The sequence below is a fragment of the Cherax quadricarinatus genome, chromosome 93, assembly GCF_038502225.1.
Source record: "Cherax quadricarinatus isolate ZL_2023a chromosome 93, ASM3850222v1, whole genome shotgun sequence".
Classification (NCBI taxonomy): domain Eukaryota; kingdom Metazoa; phylum Arthropoda; class Malacostraca; order Decapoda; family Parastacidae; genus Cherax; species Cherax quadricarinatus.
Window position 1 is genome coordinate 13,169,139 of NC_091384.1, and position 16,893 is coordinate 13,186,031.

The following is a 16,893-nucleotide window of genomic DNA, read 5'->3' on the forward strand; positions in this document are numbered from 1 at the left end:
CCTTATCACTGTCAACTGCCTCAAATGTTCTATTGAAGAACGTCAGTAAGTTTGTCAGGCAGGAACGACCTCTCGTGAATCCATGCTGAGATTCATTTATCAAGTTATGCTCTTCAAGGTGACTTCTGATAATGTCAGCTATAATTGATTCTAATAACTTGCCCACTATAGATGTCAGGCTTATTGGACGGTAATTTGAAGGAGTGGACTTATCCCCTGATTTGAATATAGGAACCACATTAGCCATCTTCCACATCTCTGGCACAACACTGGTAAGGATGGACGCATTGAATACACTCGTTAATGGCTGACTAAGCTCCATCTTGCATTCCTTAAGTACCCTTGAAAACAACTCATCGGGTCCTGGGGACTTATTTTGTTTCAGTTTGTCTATCTGTTTAATAACCATGTCCCTCGTGACAGTAATATTAGTTAACTTGAATTCATCAGGAACTAAATAATTGTTAATTACTGGAATCTCATTTACATCTTCCTGTGTAAAAACTGACAAAAAATAGTCATTAAATAAGGAACACATTTCCAGTTCATTATCCGTCAGCTGTCCATTCCCAGATTTCAGAGGTCCTACTTTTTCCTTCACCTTCGTCCTATACACTTGAAAGAACCCCTTTGGATTAGTCTTTGATTCATTAGCGACTCTAATTTCATAGTCACGTTTAGCCTTTCTAATCGCCTTTTTTACTTCTCTTTTAAGCTGAACATATTGGTCAGTAAGGTTAACCTCTCCTCTTCTGATGCGCCTATAAATTCCCCTTTTCTCCCCTAATAGATGCTTTAGCCTCCTGTTAACCCATTTGGGATCGTTATTATTAGACCTAATTTCTCTCTGGGGAATGTATATACTCTGGGCACTGTGTACATTATTAAGAAAACAATCATAAAAGCAGATCCCTTCATATTCATAAGTATGATTATCGTCAATAAAATCATTAGCTAGATAACCCCAATCAAGATTAGACAGATGTTCCCTAAGTCCATTATAATCGGCAGAACGAAAATCGGGGATTTTTACTGTATTATCATTATTCTTGCATTCCCAATTAATGCTAAAGGTGATGGATTTGTGATCACTTGCGCCAAGCTCTTCAGTGATCTCCAGATTATTCACGAGTGTTTCCTTATTTGACAAGACTAGGTCTAGCAAATTATTACCCCTGGTAGGTTCAGTTACACTCTGTTTCAGAAAACAGTCCTGAACTGTTTCCATGAAGTCACTGGACTCTAGATTACCTGTCAAAGAATTCCAGTCAATTTGGCTAAAGTTAAAGTCCCCTACTATGACTACGTTACTGTGTACAGAAGCCCTAACAATTTCGTCCCAAAGAAGTCTCCCTCTATCGTGATCCAAGCCTGGAGGTCGGTATATTACACCTAGAATTAGTTTTTCTTGACCCTCCACGAACTCTACCCAAACAGACTCTGTTACTGCTCCATCTATTTTTATACCTGTTTTTATGCAACAATTAATATTTTCTCGAACATACAATGCAACTCCTCCCCCCTTCCCATTACATCTATCCACATTGAACAACTTAAATCCCTGAATATTACACTCAGCAGTCATATCCCGACTCTTTAAATCAAACCACGTTTCAGTTAATGCAATGATATCAAAGTTCCCAGCACATGCTACCAAACGTAGTTCATTAATTTTATTTCTTGCACTTCGACTGTTAGCATAAAATACCATCATATGTTTTTTCTTCTGCACATTTTTGCTATTCATCTTTGTTTTTACACAATTTCTGAAATTATCATTACCCAGAGTTACTCCATGACAGTTACTATTAAGATTCTTAATATCAGAGCATAAGTCAATATATCCATACTCATTATTAATCATTTCTAAACCCATACCTCTAACTAATCCTAGTTTAAAGTCCTAACAACCCCCTCAACTGAGTTAGCAAGAAAACCCACACCTGCCCTGGATAAGTGAACCCCATCCCTGGCATACATGTCATTTCGGCCATAGAAGTTGTCCCAGTTGTCAATGAATGGTACTGCATTATCCTTACAGTGTTTATCCAGCCAACAATTAATACCAATTGCTCTGGACAACCATTCATTACCAACACCTCTTCTTGGCAAAATGCCACATATAACAGGGCGCCCCCCCTTCTTCCTAATCATGTCTATAGCTGTCCTGAACTTTCTAACTAAATCCTCACTTCTACGCTTGCCTACATCATTGCCTCCAGCACTGAGGCAAATAATAGGATTGATCCCATTACCGTTCATGATGTTGTCAAGCCGGCTAACAATGTCCTCCATCCCAGCCCCAGGAAAGCATACCCTTTGTCTCCTACTCCTGTCCTTCAAGCAGAATGCCCTATCCATGTATCTAACCTGGCTATCCCCAACAACAACAATATTCTTACCTTCCTTGTTGTCGTTCGTCGTGACGATCCCAGTAGTAGACTCACATTCGTCGGGTAGCACCGAGAATGCGTTGGAGGTTTCCACGGGAGTTTCCACAGCAGTCTCTTTCTTCTTCATCGTTTCTGGCTTTCCATTCGTCTTCTTGATCGTCAACTTCGTCGTCCCCTGCTGTCCAGCCACTGACCACGATCCCTTCTTGACCTGAGGACTCGAAACAGGAGGACTACTACGAATCCTCTTGTTTTCCTCGGTCAATCGCCGTATCTCCATCTTCGCTGCCCTCAATTCTTCCTTAAGTTGCTGGTAAAGTTGCTCGATGGAGGGCATCTTGGTTCAGTCCACGGGAGCAAACAAGACACTTCTTCACAGAGTTAAGTACAGGTCAGCACTCAAAGTACAGGTCACCACTCAAGAGCACACAAACAGGTCTTCACAGAGCTAAGTACACGTCAGGCTTATTGGACGGTAATTTGAAGGAGTGGACTTATCCCCTGATTTGAATATAGGAACCACATTAGCCATCTTCCACATCTCTGGCACAACACTGGTAAGGATGGACGCATTGAATACACTCGTTAATGGCTGACTAAGCTCCATCTTGCATTCCTTAAGTACCCTTGAAAACAACTCATCGGGTCCCGGGGACTTATTTTGTTTCAGTTTGTCTATCTGTTTAATAACCATGTCCCTCGTGACAGTAATATTAGTTAACTTAAATTCATCAGGAACTAAATAATTGTTAATTACTGGAATCTCATTTACATCTTCCTGTGTAAAAACTGACAAAAAATAGTCATTAAATAAGGAACACATTTCCACTTCATTATCCGTCAGCTGTCCATTCCCAGATTTCAGAGGTCCTACTTTTTCCTTCACCTTCGTCCTATACACTTGAAAGAACCCCTTTGGATTAGTCTTTGATTCATTAGCAACTCTAATTTCATAGTCACGTTTAGCCTTTCTAATCGCCTTTTTTACTTCTCTTTTAAGCTGAACATATTGGTCAGTAAGGTTAACCTCTCCTCTTCTGATGCGCCTATAAATTCCCCTTTTCTCCCATAATAGATGCTTTAGCCTCCTGTTAACCCATTTGGGATCGTTATTATTAGACCTAATTTCTCTCTGGGGAATGTATATACTCTGGGCACTGTGTACATTATTAAGAAAACAATCATAAAAGCGGATCCCTTCATATTCATAAGTATGATTATCGTCAATAAAATCATTAGCTAGATAACCCCAATCAAGATTAGACAGATGTTCCCTAAGTCCATTATAATCGGCAGAACGAAAATCGGGGATTTTTACTGTATTATCATTATTCTTGCATTCCCAATTAATGCTAAAGGTGATGGATTTGTGATCACTTGCGCCAAGCTCTTCAGTGATCTCCAGATTATTCACGAGTGTTTCCTTATTTGACAAGACTAGGTCTAGCAAATTATTACCCCTGGTAGGTTCAGTTACACTCTGTTTCAGAAAACAGTCCTGAACTGTTTCCATGAAGTCACTAGACTCTAGATTACCTGTCAAAGAATTCCAGTCAATTTGGCTAAAGTTAAAGTCCCCTACTATGACTACGTTACTGTGTCCAGAAGCCCTAACAATTTCGTCCCAAAGAAGTCTCCCTCTATCGTGATCCAAGCCTGGAGGTCGGTATATTACACCTAGAATTAGTTTTTCTTGACCCTCCACGAACTCTACCCAAACAGACTCTGTTACTGCTCCATCTATTTTTATACCTGTTTTTATGCAACAATTAATATTTTCTCGAACATACAATGCAACTCCTCCCCCCTTCCCATTACATCTATCCACATTGAATAACTTAAATCCCTGAATATTACACTCAGCAGTCATATCCCGACTCTTTAAATCATACCACGTTTCAGTTAATGCAATGATATCAAAGTTCCCAGCACATGCTACCAAACGTAGTTCATTAATTTTATTTCTTGCACTTCGACTGTTAGCATAAAATACCATCATATGTTTTTTCTTCTGCACATTTTTCCTATTCATCTTTGTTTTTACACAATTTCTGAAATTATCATTACCCAGAGTTACTACATGACAGTTACTATTACGATTCTTAATATCAGAGCATAAGTCAATATATCCATACTCATTATTAATCATTTCTAAACCCATACCTCTAACTAATCCTAGTTTAAAGTCCTAACAACCCCCTCAACTGAGTTAGCAAGAAAACCCACACTTGCCTAATATGGGCCAACAGGCCTCCTGCAGTGTTCCTCCTTTCTTATGTTCTTATGTTCTTATAACAAATTTGTCTATAGACACAAATACTGTCCCGGGGGATTCAAGAAGGCCAGAGTAACTCTTGTCTTCAAGGAAAATAGCAGGTCTGATGTCAGCAACTATAGGCCTGTTAGTATACTCAGTGTGATGTCCAAAATTCTAGAGAAGGCGGTGTACTGTCAAGTAGTTAAGTATCTTAATGACAAAAGCATTCTCCATAGTTACCAATCAAGTTTAAGGAGATCTCATTCAACCGACACTTTCCTCATTAATTTGATGGACTATTTGAGAACTCAAAAGTCGCTAGGAAACCTCTTAGATAGAGTAACCTTAGACTTGCAAAAGACCTCCGATAAGGTCAGCCACAATATATTATGTAAGAAACTACAAGCTGTCGGCATGGGTACTGTAGACTGGTTTAAAATCCTACCTGAGTAACAGGAAACAAACTGTAATAAAGTTGGTAGAATTACCGACAATATGTAAAGTAAAAGGACACAAGTGCATGGCTTTATCAAGCCATGGCTTGATAAAGCTCCTGGAGAGCGAAACGTTGCCACAATAAATGTCACATTAGTTGCAGGAAACAAACTGTCAAGATCAGCAACACAGAATCAAAACCCATGCTGATAACATGTGGGGTTCCTCAAGATAGTATCCTGGGTCCTTTACTATTCAAGTGTTACGTGAATGACATGCCTATCAGTGCAGTGCATGACATGCCTATCAGTGCAGTGCATGACATGCCTATCAGTGCAGTGCATGACATGCCTATCAGTGCAGTGCATGACATGCCTATCAGTGCAATGCATGACATGCCTATCAGTGCAGTGCATGACATGCCTATAAGTGTAGATGATAGTTCTCAGTTAGTATCAGGTAAAGACCTACAAGACATCGCTAGGGTACTATCACTAGAACTAGAGTCATGAGCAAACGTTTGGCAGACTACAAATTATCACTACACCTCTGGAAGACAGAAGTCGTACTCTTTGGGACGAAATATAAATTGTAAAGGGTAAATAATTTTAATGTCCAGTGCAATGGGGAATCAATTATTACAGTAAATTCAGTGAAATATCTGGGAATCCCCTTTGAAGTAAGCATGTTAGTTGAACTGATGAGGAACAGTCAAGTAAAGAAAGCGATTGCCAGACTAAAGCTCCTCTACGGACAGACAAGTGTCTACTAACTGTGGCTCGCAGGATACTATGTCTAACTCATATAATACAATTTAGACTACACTTACTTTTCTTGGTACTCTGCCTTACCAAAAAAAAAAATGAAAGATTGGCTACACATCAGCCAGAAGAAATGGTGAGATTCATTGCACACTTGAGTCCAGGAGCACATGTAGGTAAGAGTGAATTACAACAACTGGACCTGAGTCCAAGAGCACATGTAGGTCAGAGTGAATTACAACAACTGGACCTGAGTCCAAGAGCACATGTAGGTCAGAGTGAATTACAACAACTGGACCTGAGTCCAAGAGCACATGTAGGTAAGAGTGAATTACAACAACTGGACCTGGGACCAAGAGCACATGTAGGTCAGAGTGAATTACAACAACTGGACCTGGGACCAAGAGCACATGTAGGTAAGAGTGAATTACAACAACTGGACCTGGGACCAAGAGCACATGTAGGTAAGAGTGAATTACAACTGGACCTGGGACCAAGAGCACATGTAGGTCAGAGTGAATTACAACAACTGGACCTGGGACCAAGGAACATGCAGGTCAGAGTGAATTACAACAACTGGACCTGGGACCAAGAGCACATGCAGGTCAGAGTGAATTACAACAACTTGACCTGGGACCAAGAGCACATGTAGGTCAGAGTGAATTACAACAAGTGGACCTGGGACCAAGGAACATGTAGGTCAGAGTGAATTACAACAACTGGACCTGGGACCAAGGAACATGTAGGTCAGAGTGAGTTACAACAACTGGACCTGGGACCAAGAGCACATGCAGGTCAGAGTGAGTTACAACAACTTGACCTGGGACCAAGAGCACATGTAGGTCAGAGTGAATTACAACAACTGGACCTGGGACCAAGGAACATGTAGGTCAGAGTGAGTTACAACAACTGGACCTGGGACCAAGAGCACATGCAGGTCAGAGTGAATTACAACAACTGGACCTGGGACCAAGAGCACATGTAGGTCAGAGTGAATTACAACAACTGGACCTGGGACCAAAGGAACATGCAGGTCAGAGTGAGTTACAACAACTGAACCTGGGACCAAGGAACATGTAGGTCAGAGTGAGTTACAACAACTGGACCTGGGACCAAGGAACATGTAGGTCAGAGTGAGTTACAACAACTGGACCTGGGACCAAGGAACATGTAGGTCAGAGTGAGTTACAACAACTGAACCTGGGACCAAGGAACATGCAGGTCAGAGTGAATTACAACAACTGAACCTGGGACCAAGGAACATGTAGGTCAGAGTGAGTTACAACAACTGGACCTGGGGCCAAGGAACATGCAGGTCAGAGTGAATTACAACAACTGGACCTGGGACCAAGGAACATGTAGGTCAGAGTGAGTTACAACAACTGGACCTGGGACCAAGGAACATGTAGGTCAGAGTGAATTACAACAACTGGACCTGGGACCAAGGAACATGCAGGTCAGAGTTAGTTACAACAACTGGACCTGGGACCAAGGAACATGTAGGACAGAGTGAGTTACAACAACTGGACCTGGGACCAAGAGCACATGTAGGTCAGAGTGAGCTACAACATCTGGACCTGGGACCAGAGCACATGCAGGTCAGAGTGAGCTACAACAACTGGACCTGGGACCAGAGCACATGTAGGTCAGAGTGAGCTACAACAACTGGACCTGGGACCAAGGAACATGCAGGTCAGAGTGAGTTACAACAACTGGACCTGGGACCAAGGAACATGTAGGTCAGAGTGAATTACAACAACTGGACCTGGGACCAAGGAACATGTAGGTCAGAGTGAGTTACAACAACTGGTCCTGGGACCAAGGAACATGTAGGTCAGAGTGAGTTACAACAACTGGACCTGGGACCAAGGAACATGCAGGTCAGAGTTAGTTACAACAACTGGACCTGGGACCAAGGAACATGTAGGTCAGAGTGAGCTACAACAACTGGACCTGGGACCAAGAGCACATATAGGTCAGAGTGAACTACAACAACTGGACCTGGGACCAAGGAACATGTAGGTCAGAGTGAGTTGCAACAACTGGACCTGGGACCAAGGAACATGTAGGTCAGAGTGAGCTACAACAACTGGACCTGGGACCAAGGAACATGTAGGTCAGAGTGAGCTACAACAACTGGACCTGGGACCAGAGCACATGTAGGTCAGAGTGAGCTACAACAACTGGACCTGGGACCAAGGAACATGTAGGTCAGAGTGAGCTACAACAACTGGACCTGGGACCAGAGCACATGTAGGTCAGAGTGAACTACAACAACTGGACCTGGGACCAAGGAACATGTAGGTCAGAGTGAACTACAACAACTGGACCTGGGACCAAGGAACATGTAGGTCAGAGTGAATTACAACAACTGGACCTGGGACCAAGAGCACATATAGGTCAGAGTGAACTACAACAACTGGACCTGGGACCAAGGAACATGTAGGTCAGAGTGAGTTACAACAACTGGACCTGGGACCAAGGAACATGTAGGTCAGAGTGAGTTGCAACAACTGGACCTGGGACCAAGAGCACATATAGGTCAGAGTGAGTTACAACAACTGGACCTGGGACCAAGGAACATGTAGGTCAGAGTGAGTTACAACAACTGGACCTGGGACCAAGAGCACATGCAGGTCAGAGTGAGTTACAACAACTGGACCTGGGACCAAGGAACATGTAGGTCAGAGTGAGTTACAACAACTGGTCCTGGGACCAAGGAACATGTAGGTCAGAGTGAGTTACAACAACTGGACCTGGGACCAAGGAACATGTAGGTCAGAGTGAGCTACAACAACTGGACCTGGGACCAAGGAACATGAAGGTCAGAGTGAGTTACAACAACTGAACCTGGGACCAGAGCACATGCAGGTCAGAGTGAGTTACAACAACTGGACCTGGGACCAAGGAACATGTAGGTCAGAGTGAGTTACAACAACTGAACCTGTGACCAGAGCACATGCAGGTCAGAGTGAGTTACAACAACTGGACCTGGGACCAAGGAACATGTAGGTCAGAGTGAGCTACAACAACTGGACCTGGGACCAAGGAACATGTAGGTCAGAGTGAGCTACAACAACTGGACCTGGGACCAAGGAACATGCAGGTCAGAGTGAGTTGCAACAACTGGACCTGGGACCAAGGAACATGTAGGTCAGAGTGAGCTACAACAACTGAACCTGGGACCAGAGCACATGCAGGTCAGAGTGAGTTACAACAACTGGACCTGGGACCAAGAGAACATGCAGGTCAGAGTGACTGGACCTACAACAACTGGACCTGGGACCAAGGAACATGTAGGTCAGAGTGAACTACAACAACTGGACCTGGGACCATGGAACATGTAGGTCAGAGTGAGTTACAACAACTGGACCTGGGACCAAGGAACATGTAGGTCAGAGTGAGTTGCAACAACTGGACCTGGGACCAAGAGCACATATAGGTCAGAGTGAGTTACAACAACTGGACCTGGGACCAAGGAACATGTAGGTCAGAGTGTGTTGCAACAACTGGACCTGGGACCAAGAGCACATATAGGTCAGAGTGAGTTACAACAACTGGACCTGGGACCAAGAGAACATGCAGGTCAGAGTGAGTTACAACAACTGGACCTGGGACCAAGAGAACATGCAGGTCAGAGTGAGTTACAACAACTGGACCTGGGACCAAGAGCACATGTAGGTCAGAGTGAGTTACAACAACTGGACCTGGGACCAAGAGAACATGCAGGTCAGAGTGAGTTACAACAACTGGACCTGGGACCAAGGAACATGCAGGTCAGAGTGAATTACAACAACTGGACCTGGGACCAAGGAACATGTAGGTCAGAGTGAGTTACAACAACTGGACCTGGGACCAAGAGCACATGCAGGTCAGAGTGAGTTACAACAACTGGACCTGGGACCAAGAGCACATGTAGGTCAGAGTGAGTTACAACAACTGGACCTGGGACCAAGAGCACATGCAGGTCAGAGTGAGTTACAACAACTAGTTATGCTGAATGTTGAAGACAGTGTAAAATAACTAAAGCCAAATATCGTTTATAAAATTGTTCATAACCAGCGTTGTTAAGGTCGAGAACCAAAGCAATTATAGAATTAGGGGAAGAGAGAACACTTTACAGTACCTTGAGTCAGTAGTCAGGCTTCAAATACAATTTTCTGTTCAGCAATAAAAGAGTGGAATAGACTGCCAGTACATGTCAGTCTGTCATAGGATGAGCCAGTTCAAGAAAACAGTCAAAATGTACCTCGTGAGTGATTTCTTGTATAACTAACATATAGAAACTATAATCTAATCCTATCTTTAATGTCAGTGAAAATAACTAATTTTACCTCTCCCTTGGCTTATCTTCTTTTATCGTAACTCATTTTGCATAGATAAGATGTTTATCTGTTTTTAACTCTTAAACAAAGATAATATTTAATACAAGGACCCAAATAAAAGTAAGTAACTTTGTCTGACTTTTTGGGTTATGCTGGGTTATGCTGGGTTATGCTGGGTTATCCTGGGTTATGCTGGGTTATGCTGGGTCATACTGGATTATGCTGGGTTATGCTGTGTTATGCTGGGTTATGCTGGGCTCTCTACACATATGCTGCTATGTATGGTAATCTATGTAACTGTATTTGTGTATACCTGAATAAATTTAATTAGTCCAGGATAACAGCAACATTGTATCCAGTCACTCACTCAGATAAGTGATAAAAAAATAGACGCAGCTCACAAAAAAATTCCTTCAGATAACAACAACATCTCAGAACAACACTTACCAACAGATGTGAGACTTCCTTCGCTGATACACAAATTTTGACAAGAGGATGGCAAGGGTACGTTTATATACTCACATTCCCCCTCCTCCCTCCCCTTCCCCCCTAAAAAAAAGTTAGTTCTTAAGGACGCAGTTACTTGAATCTGATGTCCTTTTATCCTTGGCTGTCACAGACGCTAAATTTTGAAAATTCAAAAATCATCTTATTATTGATATGCTGCAGCTAGCAAGTGTTACCAGCGCGTCATATCCTCTCCCCTGACACATGGCTGTCCAGGCGAGTTTTACAAGAATTCCGAGAACATCAATAATTCCGTTAATGAAGGTTCAGCTGAAGGACATGAAGCAATTCGCTCCCAGCCAGCCTGGGTCCACTAATATTTATTCTTTTCTTTTGTATGTTAGGTAAAGATTTCTACTTAGATGGCTCTTAAGACATTAGTGATCAGATTGTGAGTGACAAGATGGTATTTGAAGTTACACACATACACACACACACACACACACACACACACACACACACACACACACACACACACACACACACACACACACACACACACAAACACATACACACACACAAACACACACACACACACACACACACGCACACACACACACACACGCACACATACACACACACATACACACACACACACACACACACACACACACACACACATACACACACACACACACACACACACACACACACACACATCAGGAGCTCGGACTCGACCCCCGCAACCTCAACTAGGTGAGTACACACACACACACACGAACACAGACAACAGGTCCGAAGGAAGCATGGAAACTAAACTGTATGCAGAGGTCCTGTCAAACCCACATGGGGCCAAAACAAAGACAGGGAGCACACTAGGACAGAATGATAGGTTGGAAGACATTGAAGGAACTAGGACATGTGCAAGGACCTTACCAGATACCTGTGGGGGCCAGGAGCAGGTGAGCAGGAAGGATAAACCAAGAAGCATAGGGGCCATAACTAGGGAAGGGACTGAAGGAAGGAACACTCCACTGGAAGGAACTAAAACACATCAGAGGATGCAATGGGAGTCACAGTGGGAGGTGGAAAGGGAGAGATCCGTGTTTGTCTATGGGCTAGACGAAGCTAAAGGGGAAACTTATGATGAAAGAAAGCAGGAGGAGAAAAAAGCGATTGAAGATATCATGAAGGTGATAGGCGAGGGGGACATGACCCAGGTGGCAAATTTTCGGAGAATTGGGTGGTTCACAAAGAAAAGGAATCGGCCTCTCAGAGTAATTTTCAAGGCAGAATCAACCCGAACCATGATCCTGCAGGAGAAAGCACGGCTGAGACGCAAGCAGGAGTTCCGGAGTGTGTACCTCGACCGAGACAGAACACAGGACGAAAGGAAGACAATGAAAGAGAGAGTTCAAAAACGAAAGGAGAAATGGGAGGAAATGAAAAAGGAGAGCAGAATAACCCAGGATTAAATGGAAGGACAAGCGCTCCCCCCAGAAACACCTGCAGAAGGACTCCAGCCACGACACCCCCAAGGCAACTGAACAATCCAAACCAACCATCACATACCGATCACTCTGTTTCCACCCCCCGCACCACAGTTACAGTATTAGAACAGAAGTTGAAGGTTTGGTACACAAATGCAGATGGATTAACGAATTAACATGAGGAATGGCAAGAAAGAATCAATGAGAAGTCCCCAGACATCATAGCAGTTACAGAAACAAAACTCATGGAGACAATAACAGATGCAATATTCCCACCAGGATACCAGATCATGAGGAAAGATAGAAGGGGCAGGGGGGGAGGCGGGGTTGCTCTGCTCGTAAAAAACAGATGGAAATTCGAGAAAATGGAAGGAATAGATGAGACGGGAGAAAGAGACTACATAGCAGGTACACTTCAGTCTGGGGAACACAAAGTGGTCATTGCAGTGATGTATAATCCACCACAGAACTGCAGGAGGCCAAGAGAGGAATATGAAGAGAGCAACAGAGCAATGGTGGACACACTTGCTGAGGTGGCAAGAAGAGCTCACTCCAGCAGAGCAAAGTTGCTGGTTATGGGGGATTTCAACCACAGGGAGATTGACTGGGAAAACCTGGAGCCACATGGGGGTCCCGAAACATGGAGAGCCAGGATGTTGGACGTGGTGCTGGAAAACCTCATGCACCAACATGTTAAGGACACTACCAGAGTGAGAGGGGAGGATGAACCAGCAAGATTGGACCTTGTGTTCACCCTGGGCAGCTCAGACATTGAGGACATCAAGTATGAGAGTCCCCTAGGAGCTAGCGACCACGTGGTTCTGTGCTTTGAATACATAGTAGAGCTGCAAGTGGAGAGAATAACAGGAGTAGAATGGGAAAAGCCTGACTATAAAAGAGGGGACTACATAAGGTTGAAGAACTTCCTGCGGGAGGTCCAGTGGGACAGAGAACTGGCAGGAAAGCCAGTAAATGAAATGATGGAATATGTAGCAACAAAATGCAAGGAGGCAGTGGAAAGGTTCATTCCCAAGGGCAACAGTAACAACGGGAAGACCAGAACGAGCCCCTGGTTTACCCGACGGTGTAAGGAGGCAAAAACAAAGTGCAATAGAGAATGGAAAAAGTACAGAAGGCAGAGAACACACGAAAATAGGGAGATCAGTCGCAGAGCCAGGAATGAGTACGCACAGGTAAGGAGAGAGGCCCAGCGACAGTATGAAAATGACATTGCATCGAGAATCAAGACTGACCCGAAACTGTTGTATAGCCACATCAGGAGGAAGACAACAGTCAAAGACCAGGTGATCAGATTAAGGACAGAAGGTGGAGAACTCACAAGAAATGATCAGGAGGTATGTGAGGAGCTGAACAGGAGATTTAAGGAAGTTTTTACAGTAGAGACAGGAAGGGCTGTGGGAAGACAGCACAGAAGGGAACATCAAGAGGGAATATACCAACAAGTGTTGGATGACATACGAACAACTGAGGAGGAGGTGAAGAAGCTCTTAAGTGACCTTGACACCTCAAAGGCGATGGGACCTGACAACATCTCCCCATGGGTCCTTAGAGAAGGAGCAGAGATGCTGTGTGTGCCTCTAACCACAATCTTCAACACATCCCTTGAAACTGGGCAACTACCTGAGAAATGGAAGACAGCTAATGTAGTCCCCATATTTAAGAAAGGAAACAGAAACGAGGCACTAAACTACAGACCTGTGTCTCTGACATGTATTGTGTGCAAAGTCATGGAGATGATTATCAGGAGGAGAGTGGTCAAACACCTGGAAAGGAACAAGATTATAAATGAAAACCAGCATGGGTTCATGGAAGGCAAATCTTGTATCACAAACCTCCTGGAGTTTTATGACAAGGTAACAGAAGTAAGACACGAGAGAGAGGGGTGGGTAGATTGCGTTTTCCTAGACTGCAGGAAGGCCTTTGACACAGTTCCCCACAAGAGATTAGTGCAGAAGCTGGAGGATCAGGCACACGTAAAAGGAAGGGCACTGCAATGGATAAGGGAATACCTGACAGGGACGCAGCAACGAGTCATGGTACGTGAAGAGGTATCACAGTGGGCGCCTGTTACGAGCGGGGTCCCACAGGGGTCAGTTCTAGGACCAGTGCTATTTTTGATATATGTGAACGACATGATGGAAGGAATAGACTCTGAAGTGTCCCTGTTCACAGATGACGTGAAGTTGATGAGAAGAATTAAATCGGACGAGGATGAGGCAGGACTGCAAAGAGACCTGGAGAGGCTGGACATGTAGTCCAATAACTGGCTTCTTGAATTCAATCCAGCCAAAAGCAAAGTCATGAAGATTGGAGAGGGGCAAAGAAGACCGCAGACAGAGTATAGGCTAGGTGGACAAAGACTACAGACCTCACTCAGGGAGAAAGATCTTGGGGTGACCATAACACCGAGCACATCACCGGAGGCACACATCAACCAAATAACCGCTGCAGCATACGGGCGCCTGGCAAACCTGAGATAGCGTTCCGATACCTTAATAAGGAATCGTTCAAGACACTGTACACTGTGCATGTTAGGCCCATACTGGAGTATGCAGCACCAGTCTGGAACCCACACCTGGTCAAGCATGTCAAGAAGTTAGAGAAAGTACAAAGGTTTGCAACAAGGCTAGCCCCAGAGCTCAAGGGAATGTCGTACGAGGAAAGGTTAAGGGAAATCGGACTGACGACACTGGAGGACAGAAGGGTCAGGGGAGACATGATAACGACATAAAAGATACTGCGGGGAATAGACAAGGTGGACAGAGATAGGATGTTCCAGAGAGGGGACACAGGGTCAAGGGGTCACAACTGGAAGCTGAAGACTCAGACGAGTCACAGGGACGTTAGGAAGTATTTCTTCAGTCATAGAGTTGTCAGCAAGTGGAATAGCCTAGCAAGTGAAGTAGTGGAGGCAGGAACCATACATAGTTTTAAGAAGAGGTATGACAAAGCTCAGGAAGCAGAGAGAGAGAGGATCCAGTAGCGATCAGTGAAGAGGCGGGGCCAGGAGCTGAGTCCCGACCCCTGCAACCACAATTAGGTGAGTACAATTAGGTGAGTACACACACCGCATGGGGGCCAAGATACATGGAGGGCTAAGATGATGGAGGTGGTACTGGAAAACTTCATGTACCAACACGTAAGGGACACTACAAGAGAGAGAGGAAAGGATGAACCAGCAAGGCTAGACTTAGCATTCACCTTGAGTAGTGCAGATATCGAGGACATCACATATGAAAGACCCCTTGGGGCCAGTGACCATGTGGTTTCAAGCTTCGAATACACAGTAGAGCTACAAGTGGAGGGAGAAGCAGGAAGGCCAGGACGAATGAAGCCAAACTACAAGAAAGGGGACTACACAGGAATGAGGAACTTCCTGAACGGGGTTCAGTGGGACAGAGAACTGGCAGGGAAGCCAATTAATGAGATGATGGAATATGTAGCAACGAAATACAAGGAGGCTGAGGAGAGGTTTGTTCCCAAGGGTAACAGGAATAATGAAAAAGCCAGGATGAGCCCATGGTTTACCCAAAGGTGCAGGGAGGCAAAAACCAAGTGTGCTAGGGAATGGAAGAAATATAGAAGGCAAAGGACCCAGGAGAGCAGTCGTAGAGCCAGAAACGAATATGCACAGATAAGAAGGGAGGCCCAAAGACAATATGAAAATGACATAGCAGCGAAAGCCAAATCTGACCCGAAACTGTTGTACAGCCACATCAGGAGGAAAACAACAGTGAAGGACCAGGTAATCAGGCTAAGAAAGGAAGGAGGAGAGACAACAAGAAATGACCGTGAAGTATGTGAGGAACTCAACAAGAGATTCAAAGAAGTGTTCACAGAGGAGACAGAAGAGGCTCCAGAAAGACGGAGAGGTGGGGAACACCACCATGTGCTGGACACAGTGCACACAACCAAGGAAGTATTTCTTCAGCCACAGAGTAGTCAGTAAGTGGAATAGCTTGGGAAGCGATGTAGTGGAGGCAAGATCCATGCATAGCTTTAAGCAGAGGTATGATAAAGCTCACGGTTCAGGGAGAGTGACCTAGTAGCGATCAGTGAAGAGGCGGGGCCAGGAGCTCGGACTCGACCCCTGCAACCTCAACTAGATGAGTACAACTAGGTGAGTACACACACACACACACACACACACACACACACACACTCACACACACACACACACACACACACACACACACACACACACACACACACACACACACACACACACACACACACTGCAGTGGCCAGAAGAGCTCATGCATGCAGGGCAAAGCTCCTGATCATGGGTGAATTTAACCACAAGGAGATCGATTGGGAGAACTTGGAGCCACTTGGCGCCAAGATACATGGAGGGCTAAGATGATGGAGGTGGTACTGGAAAACTTCATGTACCAACACGTAAGGGACACTACAAGAGAGAGAGGAGAGGATGAACCAACAAAACTGGACCTAGTATTCTTCTTGAGTAGTGCAGATATTGAGCACATCACATATGAAAGACCCCTTGGGGCCAGCGATCATGTGGTTTTAAGCTTCGAATACACAGTAGAGCTACAAGTGGAGGGGGAAGCAGGAAGGCCAGGACAAATGAAGCCAAACTACAAGAAAGAGGGCTACATGGGAATGAGGAACTTCCTGAATGAGGTTCAGTGGGACAGAGAACTGGCAGGGAAGCCAGTTAATGAGATGATGGAATATATAACAACCATGTGCAAGAAGGCTGAGGAGAGGTTTGTACCCAAGGGTAACAGGAATAATGAAAAA

The 16,893-nt window shown here is 44.5% G+C and overlaps 1 protein-coding gene across 1 annotated transcript in view; it reads right to left on the reverse strand.

Moving 5' to 3' along the window:
• Positions 1 to 10,644, reverse strand: part of LOC128703507 (uncharacterized) — a 68,173-nt gene extending 57,529 nt beyond the window's left edge. Inside the window, exon 1 of the mRNA XM_070104693.1 lies at positions 10,619 to 10,644. The gene's annotated coding sequence lies outside the window, so the exon portion shown is untranslated. The remainder of the gene's footprint in view (positions 1 to 10,618) is intronic.
• Between the last annotated feature and the right edge of the window lie 6,249 nt (positions 10,645 to 16,893).